The sequence below is a fragment of the Arachis stenosperma genome, chromosome 9 (assembly GCF_014773155.1).
Source record: "Arachis stenosperma cultivar V10309 chromosome 9, arast.V10309.gnm1.PFL2, whole genome shotgun sequence".
In the NCBI taxonomy this organism is placed as follows: Eukaryota; Viridiplantae; Streptophyta; class Magnoliopsida; order Fabales; family Fabaceae; genus Arachis; species Arachis stenosperma.
This window is the reverse complement of record NC_080385.1, coordinates 81,234,037-81,246,548: the sequence shown is the minus strand read 5'-3', so window position 1 is coordinate 81,246,548 and position 12,512 is coordinate 81,234,037. Positions and strand designations below refer to the sequence as shown.

The 12,512-nt window shown below is 42.5% G+C and overlaps 1 non-coding gene across 1 annotated transcript; it reads right to left on the bottom strand.

Annotated features, from left to right (window-relative positions):
* Positions 1 to 9,423: 9,423 nt before the first annotated feature.
* On the bottom strand, positions 9,424 to 9,531 carry LOC130952438 (small nucleolar RNA R71). Its single transcript, XR_009074619.1, has one exon. It is a non-coding gene; the product is annotated as a small nucleolar RNA R71 (small nucleolar RNA).
* Between the last annotated feature and the right edge of the window lie 2,981 nt (positions 9,532 to 12,512).

Here is a 12,512-nt window from a genome sequence, read left to right as displayed (position 1 = left end):
TAAAAGAGTGTACACAACCTCCCAAGGAAGACAGAAATGGCATGGTGTATATTGAAATTGAAGAATATGAAGAGGTTGATCAAGAGATGAATTCACTCATCAATGAATTCCTATCCAAAATTGAATCACCTCTCATTGGGCTAGATGAAGTTCTTGAAGACAACACCAAGCCAAGTGAAAAAAGGGAAAAGGTTGAAATTGAAGAAGCTTGCAAAGAGGTGGAAGCAACCAAAGAAGAGCCTAAAGAAGTAGACCTTGCATTGTCTAAGTGTGGGGAGGTCTCCCTTCCCAAAGCACCATCCATCACATCATTCAAGTGGGTAAAACTCTTATCCCTAAGCTTCACGTTCTCACTTGAATATGGTTTAATTGAAAATGATGGTCAACTTAGAGCTCTTTGTGGAGTTAGGAATAAAAGAGAGTTGTGTAGTGGTTGGAAATTCGTTATAAAAATCATAAAGGCCAAAATTCTAAGGTATAGGAATGAGGATAGAACGAAAATCACCGTATATGGGTCTAGAAGGAAGCATTGGTGGGATAAAGAGAATTCTATGTGTCAATCACCCTTATGTCAACCACCCATACGAAAATATCATGGAACTCAACTAACGGACGGGTGTGAAGATAAGATATGGGATTCCGGTTCGCTATGTGAAGACCAACTATGGGAACTCATATCTTGGGAAGAACTTTGCCCAAGATTAATGAAGACGGTTGGAAATTCTGTCAACCAACTGAGAAGCATGGATCCTTGGAGATTCAAGGATGAGCACAAGCATAAACCACCATGACAACAAGCATCTCAAAATGTCCAACTTAAGGACTTAAACTAAAAGTGCTAGGTGGGAGACACCCCACCATGGTAAACTCTTTTCACTCTCTTTTAAATTTGCTTAATAGGTGAATTGAATTGCCATTGTAGGTAGATGTTCCATACAAATCTGTTTGAACAACTTAATTGTTAGCTTAGTCACATGTATGTTGTGTTTAGAAGTAGATGAACAATATCAAATTGCATTTTTTGTGAATTGTATGATGGTTGATTGAATAAAGAGTTGTGAACAGTATGGGGAGCACCCAGCAAAACTTTTCTGAAAAAAAAAAAGGGGGTGGACGCGCGCGCACCATGTACGCGCACGCGTCCCTGTGAGGATGTAGCATCGCCCACGTACCCGAGAGTTGGGCCTCTCTTGGGCAAACATCACGCCCTGAGCCCAACATGACCTACGCGGACGCGCACTACGTGCGTGCGCGCCGATTATGCGGACAAGGAAGTTCGCGCGGTCGCGTACATGCCGCGCCCGCGTCGATTTGCTGCTGCAAGATTTTGAGCCAAGCCACAGAGAGTTGAGCCGGATCTGGGCCATCCTTAAGCCCCTGGCCCAACACAACTCGCACGGACGCGTACTTGCCGCGTGCGCGCCCTTATGCCCAAGGAGGAACAGACGCGAGCGCACGCATTGCGCTAACGCGGCTTATCACGTATTCCCTATGAACGCGGCTTATCACGTATTCTGACCCGAGAGTTGGGCGTGCCTCAAGCCCACTCCAAGCCTCAGGCCCAACCTCATGTACGCGTGCGCGCACTGTACGCGCACGCGCCGTTGCATAATCTGCCAAATCTACGCGGAAGCGTGCAGGCCGCGTGCGCGCAGGTCTAGTAGCGCAACCTCCAGGCCATTTTCCAGATAATTAGGCCTGACTTGGGCCAACTCTAAGCCCTAGCCCAACTCCAAGCACGCGTGCGCGCATGGTACGCGCACGCGTCCTTGCCTATTTTGATCACCCACGCTCAAGCGCACTGCACGCTCACGCGTGGATTTCCATTTCCCTCAATGCACGCGGACGCACAAAGTGCGCGCGAGCGTCGATTCAAAAATGAGATAACCCTAATGCGCGACGCACACTGCGCAGTCGCGCACCCTCTTCCCCCAACCTCCATTTTCTTCTTCCTCCTCTCTTCAGCCATAACCGCCACTGCTCCGCCGGCAACCACCACCGCTCTCTTCCGTCGACTCTCTCTCTTTCTCCTGCACTCACCTCGTTTTCTCTCTCTCCCATCCACTCTCTCTCTCCGCCTCCGTCTCTCACCCTCACAGCAGCAGCAGCCACCTCCACCGCCGTTCCACCATCACTGCCGGCAGTAACACTCGGCTATCCCTTCCCCCTCTTTTATTCTCACACATTCTCGCCGGGCTTCTTTCTCTCAGCCCCTCATTCTTCCGAATGCCACCGCCGCCACCCATCCTCCCGGCCACCGTCCACGGCGGCGCGGACCTCTGCCTCCCCCATCAATTCCGGTCAATCGCTATTTCCTTTTCCATTCCCAGTTCCTCCCGACTCCCAGGTTCCTACTCAACTTCTGTTTTTTTTTTCTATTTTTCTTTTAATCATCAATTTCTGTTAGTTAGTCTAATTGTCTGTTAGTTAGTTTAAATTCAAGTTTTGCATGATAGGTTAAATAGAAATAATTGCAGTTAGGTAGCTAGGACTGGATAGAGGATTCTAGGCCTGATAAGTGCTCCGTATGTGCATATTTGCTGTCTGTTTATTTGGATGTTGTATGCTGATTTTGGACTGTTTTTATGTACTTCTTGTTGCCTGAATGTCATGCAACCACTGCTGTGCTCAATTGATGTTGTGAACATGCTATCTGTGCTATTTTGCTATCCGGGAACGTCCAATTTTAAGTCAGAATGCTGCCCAATTTTCAAGAAAATTGTTTTCATCTTAATCTCTATTCTTTTCGTCTTAATTGGGCTAATTTCCGTTTCCTTTCAACTTCCCGGATTTGCATCAATCATTGTGAACATGAACTGCAACTTATCTTTTCATTGAGCCTAAATACCATCATACTACTAATCCACTTTTCTAACTCACTCATTTCTTTAACCATTTCACTTCTACTCACGATTAACCATTTTTAACCAATTTTTCTAAAGTATGATGATTTTGTGCTTATTGAATAAGACTTGTTGTCCTTAGTGAACATTGCATTCTTATTTACTTGTTCACTTATGCCTATTTGTTCACCATTTCTTTTCAAGTTTATTACAACATCATGATTGCTATTAGCCAATGATATCCTGAACATACCTTCTTTGTTATGTGCTAAGTGTTTTACATATTCTATCATATTTTTCAGAATGTCGGATAAAGGAAAGGCCATAGCCACTGCCACCTCCTCCAAGAAAAGAAAACACTCTACCCCCTCCATTCCCTCTATCTACAAGCATTATGCTAAGAATCTGTTGAACGATGAGGAAAAAGAAAACCAGCAGTTACCTTCTACCGATCCTACTAAGTTCCCTAATCTTTACTGTGAGCATCGATTTTCCAAATATCGAACAACAAAGCTGAACACTGAGAAGAAATTGCTCCTACCCAATGATGTCCGACGGTCCATCACTAGCCGAATCCTTGAGTTGGGTATCAATTTCGTTGACAGAGATTTGGGGGATATCAATATATCTTGGGTGAAGGAATTCTACTGCAACTTCTTCCGTCCGACTTTGGATTCAGTTCAGGTAAGGGGTAGAGAGATTATGATCACTGAGACTGCCATTGGGGAGGCACTACAGTGTCGGCACATTCCTGATGACTTGTGTGCCCATCAGTAGGCAGAGATAGCTATCCATACCATAACCTTTGATTATGAGGCACTTAGGCGTGTGATTGGGTTACCAGATGCCACTTGGGTCATGGACTCGGGCAACACAAAGCCCAAAGGGATGCTCTTTGCACACTTGAACAAGGAGGCCAAGACTTGGCAGATGATCTTTGCTCACTACGTCTTGCCCACCACTCACTTTTCTGAGGTCCCTATGGAGATGTTACTCTTGATTGGCTATGTCATGGAGGGGAAGGAAGTTTATTTTCCCCGATTGATCCGTCAGAGCATGTGGCGAGCCCATATTCGTGGCCTCCTGCCTTTTCCTGTCTTGATTACCAGCATGGCATCACTGGCAGATGTTCCTAGCCACGATGATGATGTGATACCACCGACGCTAGAGGATGGTGCCAAGGAGATCACTATTTCTTGGGGCACTTGGGTGATTGAGAGGCCCCCTGCTAGATGCCGTTCTAGGGCAAGAGCAGTAGTAGGGACACCTTCACCATCAGCCCCTACAGCAGCCCCATCCTCTTCCACAACAGCAGCTCCATCTTCATCTACAGCTCCTCCTGCGGCACCTGAGCCTACTTACCTACTGGTCCAGCGTCTATTCCGATTCTTAGAGCGAGAGAGACTCCATGTCAGACGCCGTTTAGATCGGATGGACCTGGCGCTTATTTCTTTGGGTGCCGAGCTACCTCCACTTCCCGATTCTCCGGCCTCCGATGAGCAGGATCATCAGGGGGAGGATGCGGAGGCCCCGATTCAGCAGGATGCCCCTCCAGTAGCTACGGACACTACAGAGCCACCACGGACTCATGAGGAGCCGGTCCCACAGCCAGAGCCAGAGCCAGAGCCTACCGTTGTATCTCCCACTGATCCTCCGGTTTAGCATCGAGGACGATGCTTGATTTTAAGTGTGGGGAGGGCACCGGTAGCATTATATGGGAACCGGTGAACTTTTCGGACACTTTCTTAGTTACCTTATTTTTGCACATCTTTTGTATATATTTCGATGCACTTTTAGTTTACTTTGGATACTTTTATTGCTTATTTTGGATTTTTGGTATTTTGATGCTTTTGGATATTTTTAGATTTCACACTTTTAGTGAATTTTTTCTTTATACATTTTTGCATATCTTTCTTTTTAGATTGTGGTTGTGATTAGAAATCATACTTTGAATTGCAAATACTTAGTCACCCTTTTTGCATAAGAAATTGGTTTTAAAGGAAAGGGTGAACTAAGAAAATTTTTGGATTTTTCAATCACAACGATGCTTAGTCAAACATTGAGATTTTTCAAGAAGTTTAAATATAGGGCATTAACCCAATTGATTGAAAGATAATTTTTGTTGAAACTTGCTCGAATTTCATACTTTGTGAAGCATGAATTGAATTGTGAACACAAGCTTGTGAGACTTGAGCCTATTGATGTGGTTGCATTTTATAACCACTCATCTTCCATTCTTGTGTGAAATTGTTTTCTTTCTATGATTGTGATCCTTAATTTGCTTGATTATATATATCCATTTATTTCTTGTATTTATGCATTTCTATGATTGAGGCCATCACTTCATTAGCTCACTTACCCAAATGGCCAACCCTTTTTATATTCCTTTGTTAGCCAATTTGAGCCTATGATTAACCAATTTATTCCCATTTTAGCACACTACAAGCCCAAGGCGAAAAACCAATGAAAAGTCCTTGTTTGGATCTTTGATTAACTTAGGCTAGAGAGAGTGTTTATTATTCAAAGTTGGTGAGGCTTGGGAACATTGGATGGGATAAAAAGGGTAGTACACTTTCATGTTTAGGAATTGGGTACACACTCATGTATTGATTAAATGTATAGACTTTATGCATTGATGTTTGATGAGCGGATAATTTGTATACTTTTTGGCATTGTTTTTAGTATGTTTTTGTTATGATTTAGTTAGTTTTTATTATATTTTTATTAGTTTTTAATTAAATTTCACTTTTCTGGACTTTACTATGAGTTTGTGTGTTTTTCTGTGATTTCAGGTATTTTCTGGCTGAAATTGAGGGACCTGAGCAAAAATCTGATCCAGAGACTCAAAAGGACTGCAGATGCTGTTGGATTCTGACCTCCCTGCACTCGAAGTAGATTTTCTGGAGCTACAGAAGCCCAATTGGCGCGCTCTCAACGGCGTTGGAAAGTAGACATCCTGGGCTTTCCAGCAATATATAATAGTCCATACTTTGCCCAAGCTTTGATGGCCCAAACCGGCGTTCAAAGTCACCTCAAGAAATTCCAGCGTTAAACGCCGGAACTGGCACCTAATTGGGAGTTAAACGCCCAAACTGGCACTAAAGCTGGCGTTTAACTCCAAGGAGAGTCTCTACACGAAAAAGCTTCATTGCTCAGCCCAAGCACACACCAAGTGGGCCCGGAAGTGGATTTTTATGTCATTTACTCATCTATGTACTAGTTTTCTATAAGTAGGACCTTTTACTATTGTATTGAAAAAAGACTTTTGGGTAGCTATCTTTGTTTTATGCTATCTTAGACCATTGGGAGGCTGGCCATTCGGCCATGCCTAGACCTTGTTCTTATGTATTTTCAACGGTGGAGTTTCTACACACCATAGATTAAGGTGTGGAGCTCTGCTGTACCTCGAGTATTAATGCAATTACTATTGTTCTTCCATTCAATTCCGCTTGTTCTTTGTCCAAGATATCACTTGTTCTTCAACATGATGAAGGTGATGATTGACGCCCATCACCATTCTCACCCATGAATAAGGTGACTGACAACCATTCTTGTTCTACAAGCATCTGAGGCTTAGTGAATATCTCTTGGATTCCTGATTGCACGATGCATGGTTGATCGCCTGACAACCGAGTGCTCGCCTGACAAACGAGCCAACCATTCCGTGAGATCAGAGTCTTCGTGGTATAGGCAGGACCTGATGGCGGCATTCAAGAGAATCCGGAAGGTCTAAACCTTGTCTGTGGTATTCTGAGTAGGATTCAATGACTGAATGACTGCGACGTGCTTCAAACTCCTGAGGGCGGGGCGTTAGTGACAGACGCCAAAAGAATCAATGGATTCTATTCCGATCTGATTGAGAACCGACAGATGAATTCCGCTATGCTGTGACGGAGCATATGCAATCGCTTTCACTGAGAGGATGGGAGGTAGCTGCTGACAACAGTGAAACCCTACACGAGCTTGCCATGGAAAGGAGTAAGAAGGATTGGATGAAGGCAGTAGGAAAGCAGAGAGACGGAAGGGAAGGCATCTTCATACGCTTGTCTGAAGCTCTTACACCAATGATATACATAAGTATCACTATCTTTATCTTTATATTATTTTCGTTCATCATCATATACAATTGAGTTTGCCTGACTAAGATTTACAAGATGACCATAGCTTGCTTCAATGCTAACAATCTCCGTGGGATCGACCCTTACTCACGTAAGGTATTACTTGGACGACCCAGTGCACTTGCTGGTTAGTTGTGCGAAGTTGTGTAATGCCATGGAATTGAACCACCAAGTTTTTGGAGTTCATGACCAGGGATTATGAGAGTTGTGAAAAGTATTGTTCACAATTTCGCGCACCAAGTTTTTGGCGCCGTTGCCGGGGATTGTTCATGTTTTGAGCAAGCTTTTGGTAACAATGCCTGGGATTGTTCTAGTTTGGACAACTGACGGTTCATCTTGTTGCTTAGATTAGGTATTTATTTTTTTCGAAATTCTTGAAGATGAATTCTAGAGTTTCATGATGATTTGTTGAAATCTGGCTGGCTGAGAAGCCATGTCTAATCTGATTGGACCGAGGTTTCAACTTATCACCACAAGAGCTTGTTGATTTTCATCAATTTTGCTTTTGGAGCAGTGATCTGCTAAGGCTTGGCTGACCTTTGGTCATGTCTAGTGTTTTGGACCGAAGCTTTCCTTGAAAGCTTGGCTGGCTGTGAAGCCATGTCTAGTGCCTGGACCGGAGTCTTAGACTAGCATTGCACTGATTCCTGGAATTCTCATTAAGAATTTTGATACCTTTTCCCACTTAATTTTCGAAAAACACAAAAAAATTACAAAATTATAAAAACCAAAAATATTTGATGTTTCTTGCTTTAGTCTAGTGTCTCATCTTAAGTTTGGTGTCAAATGCATGTTTTTGTTATATTTTTCGAATCCATGCATGTACTTCTTTGTTTTGATCTTTAAATTCTATTGACTTGAGTGTTCATGTGTCTCATATAGTGTCAGTAGCACACAAACTGCTAAGTTTGGTGTCTTGCATGCATTGTTAATTGATTCCTGTTGCATTTTGATTATTAAAAATCCAAAAATATTTTTAATTTGTGTCTTTTCAAGTCAATGATACAAAGAATTGAAGATTCAGAACATACTGCAGAGGAATTATACAGAAAAAGCTGAGCATTCAAAAATGCCCAGTGAAGAAGGCAGACTGGCGTTTAAACGCCAGCCAGGGTACCTGGTTGGGCGTTTAACGCCCAAAGAGGTAGCATTTTGGGCGTTAAACGCCAGAATGTATACCATTCTGGGCGTTTAACGCCAGGATGGTGCTAGGAGGAAGATTTTGTTTTCAAAATCAATTTTTTTTCAAGTTTTCAAAGTTTTTCAAAACCAAATCTTTTTCAAATCATATCTTTTCAATCAAATGTTTTCAAAATCAATTTCTTTCCTTTTTCAAAGATACTTACCAACAATTAATGATTTGATTGAACATTTTTTGCCTTTTCTATTAAGAAAGGTTTTATGTTTGAATCATATCTTTTCTTGTTAGGCAAGTCATTAATATTTTTTTAAAAATCATATCTTTTCAAATTGTTTTCAAATCATATCTTTTAAAATTGTTTTCAAATCATATCTTCTCAATCACATCTTTTTAAAACCATAACTTTTCAATCAAATCTTTTTAACCTCATCTTTTTCAAAATAGTTTTCAACCAAATCTTTTTAACTTCTAATTTCAAAATCTTTTTCAAAAATCACTTGATTTCTTTTCCACTTTTATTTTCGAAAATCAATTAATGTTTTTTAAAAATGTTTTCAAAATATTTTAATTAATTTTCGAAAAATTACTTCCCTCCTTCTCACATCCTTCTATTTACGGAGTACTACTCCTTCTTAATGCACAATTCGAACTCTAACTAATCAAGTTCGAATTCTTCTACCTTCTTTTCTTCTATTTTTCTTTTCCTCTGACACTTCAAGGAATCTCTATACTGTGACATAGAGGATTCCACATTTCTCTTGTTCTCTTCTCTTTCATATGAGCAGGAGCAAAGACAAAGGCATTCTTGTTGAAGCTGACCCTGAACCCGAGAGAACCTTGAAGAGAAAGCTAAGAGAAGCCAAGGCACAACTCTCTTTAGAGAACCTGACCGAATTCTTCAAAGAAGAAGAACACATGGCAGCCGAAAACAATAACAATGCCAACAATGCAAGGAAGGTGCTGGGTGACTTCACTGCACCTACTCCCGATTTTTATGGGAGAAGCATCTTTATCCCTGCCATTGGAGCAAACAACTTTGAGCTTAAGCCTCAATTAGTTTCTCTAATGCAACAGAATTACAAGTTCCATGGACTTCCAATGGAAGATCCTCATCAGTTCTTAGCTGAATTCTTGCAAATCTGTGACACAGTCAAGACTAATGGGGTTAACCCTGAGGTCTACAGACTGATGCTATTCCCTTTTGCTGTAAGAGACAGAGCTAGAATATGGTTGGATTCTCAACCTAAAGAAAGCCTGGACTCTTGGGAAAAGCTAGTCAATGCCTTCTTGGCAAAAGTTCTTTCCACCACAAAGATGGAGTAAGCTTAGAGTGGAAGTCCAAACCTTCAGACAGAAGGATGGAGAATCCCTCTATGAAGCTTGGGAAAGATACAAACAATTAATCAGAAAATGTCCCTCAGACATGCTTTCTGAATGGAGCATCATAGGTATTTTCTATGATGGTCTCTCTGAACTATCTAAGATGTCCTTGGATAGCTCTGCTGGAGGATCTCTTCATCTGAAGAAGACGCCTGCAGAAGCTCAAGAATTGATTGAAATGGTTGCAAATAACCAATTCATGTACACTTCTGAAAGGAATCCTGTGAATAATGGGACTAGTCAGAAGAAAGGAGTTCTTGAGATTGACACTCTGAATGCCATATTGGCTCAGAACAAGATATTGACTCAACAAGTCAATTTGATTTCTCAAAGTCTGTCTGGAATGCAAAATGCACCAAACAGTACTAAGGATGCTTCATCTAAGGAAGAAGCTTATGATCCTGAGAACCCTTCCATGGAAGAGGTGAATTACCTAGGAGAACCCTATGGAAACACCTATAATTCTTCATGGAGAAATCACCCAAATCTCTCATGGAAGAATCAAGAGAGACCTCAACAAGGTTTCAATAATAATGGTGGAAGAAACAGGCTTAGCAATGGCAAGCCTTTTCCATCATTTTCTCAGCAACAGACAGAGAATCCTAAGCAGAACCTCTCTGACTTAGCAACCATGGTCTCTGATCTAATCAAAACCACTCAAAGTTTCATGAATGAAACAAGGTCCTCCATTAGAAATTTGGAAGGACAAGTGGGACAGCTGAGCAAGAAAGTTACTGAACTCCCTCCTAGCACTCTCCCAAGTAATACAGAAGAAAATCCAAAAGGAGAGTGCAAAGCCATAGACATGGCCGAATATGGAGAGGAAAGAGAGGAGGAGGACGCCACTGAGGAAGACCTCAGTGGGCGTGTACCAATCTCCTCTGAGTTCCTCAATGAGGAACAATGGGAATCTGAGGCTCAAAATGAGACCATAGAGATTCCATTGGACTTACTTCTGCCATTCATGAGCTCTGATGAGTATTCTTCCTCTGAAGAGGATGAGTATGTCACTGAAGAGCAAGTTGCTAAATACCTTGGAGCAATCATGAAGCTAAATGACAAGTTATTTGGAAATGAGACTTGGGAGGATGAACCACCTTTGCTCACCAAAGAACTGGATGACTTGTCTAGGCAGAAACTGCCTCAAAAGAGGCAGGATCCTGGGAAGTTTTCTATACCTTGTACCATAGGCACCATGACCTTCAAGAAGGCCTTGTGTGACTTAGGGTCAAGTGTAAACCTCATGCCCCTCTCTGTAATGGAGAAATTAGGGATCTTTGAGGTGCAAGCTGCAAGAATCTCATTAGAGATGGCAGACAATTCAAGAAAACAAGCTCATGGACTTGTAGAGAATGTTTTGGTGAAGATTGAAGACCATTACATCCCTACTGATTTCATAGTCCTAGAGACTGGGAAGTGCATGGATGAATCCATCATCCTTGGCAGACCCTTCCTAGCCACAGCAAAGGCTGTGATTGATGTTGATAGAGGAGAGTTGATCATTCAAGTGAATGGAGAATCCTTGGTGTTTAAGGCCCAAGGACATCCCTCTATCATCATGGAGAGGAAGCATGAAGAGCTTCTCTCAAAACAGAGCCAAGCAGAGCCCCCACAGTCAAACTCTAAGTTTGGTGTTGGGAGGCCACAACCAAACTCTAAGTTTGGTGTTGAACCCCCACATTCAACTCTAAGTTTGGTGTTGGGAGGTTCCAACACGGTTCTGAGTATTTCTGAGGCTCCATGAGAGTCCTCTGTCAAGCTAATGACATTAAAGAAGCGCTTGTTGGGAGGCAACCCAATGTTTTATAGTTAACTATTTTCTTTTGTTATTTTATCTTTTTTGTAGGTTGATGATCATAAGAAGTCACAAAAACAATGAAAAAAGCAAAAACAGAATGAAAAACAGGAAGAAAAATAGCACACCCTGGAGGAGAAGAACCTGGCGTTCAAACGCCAGTAATGCTAGCTGTTGGGCGTTTAACGCCCAGTCTGGCACCATTCTGGGCGTTTAACGCCAGAAAGGGGCACCAGACTGGCGTTAAACGCCAGTAAAGGGCAACAACCTGGCGTTAAACGCCAGGAATGGGCACCAGCCCGGCGTTTAACGCCAGAAATAGCTCAAAACGTGATTTTGAGCAACATTTGGTGCAGGGATGACTTTTCCTTGACACCACAGGATCTGTGGACCCCACAGGACCCCACCATCACTCTCTCTCTTCTTTCCCCATTCACCAATCACCTCAATACCTCTTCCCCAAAAACCCTTCACCAATCAAATCCCATCTTTCTCTTCACCACTCACATCCATCCTTCATAAAACCCCACCAACCTCACCCTTCAAATTCAAACCACTTTCCCTCCCAAACCCACCCATAATGGCCGAACCATTACCCCCCCTCTCTCCTATATATACCCTTCTTCAACCCTTCATTTTCACACAACCTAAACACCCCTTCTTTCCCTTCTTGGCCGAACACACCACCTTCCCCCTCTTCCTCAATTCTTCTTCTTCTACTCTCTTCTTTCTTCTTTTGCTCGAGGACGAGCAAACATTTTAAGTTTGGTGTGGTAAAAGCGTTGCTTTTTCATTTTTCCATAACCATTTATGGCATCCAAGGCCGGAGAAACCTCTAAAAAGAGGAAAGGAAAGGCAAAAGCTTCCACCTCCGAGTCATGGGAGATGGATAGATTCCTCTCAAGGGTGCATCAAGTCCACTTCTATGAAGTTGTGGCCTTGAAGAAGGTGATCCCCGAAGTCCCCTTTTCACTCAAAAAGGGTGAATATCCGGAGATCCGCCATGAGATCCGAAGAAGAGGTTGGGAAGTACTTACCAACCCCATTCAACAAGTCGGAATCTTGATGGTTCAAGAGTTCTATGCCAATGCATGGATCACCAAGAACCATGACCAAAGTGTGAACCCGAATCCAAAGAATTATCTCACTATGGTTCGGGGGAAATACTTGGATTTTAGTCCGGAGAGTGTGAGGGTGGCGTTCAACTTGCCTATGATGCAAGGAGATAAGCATCC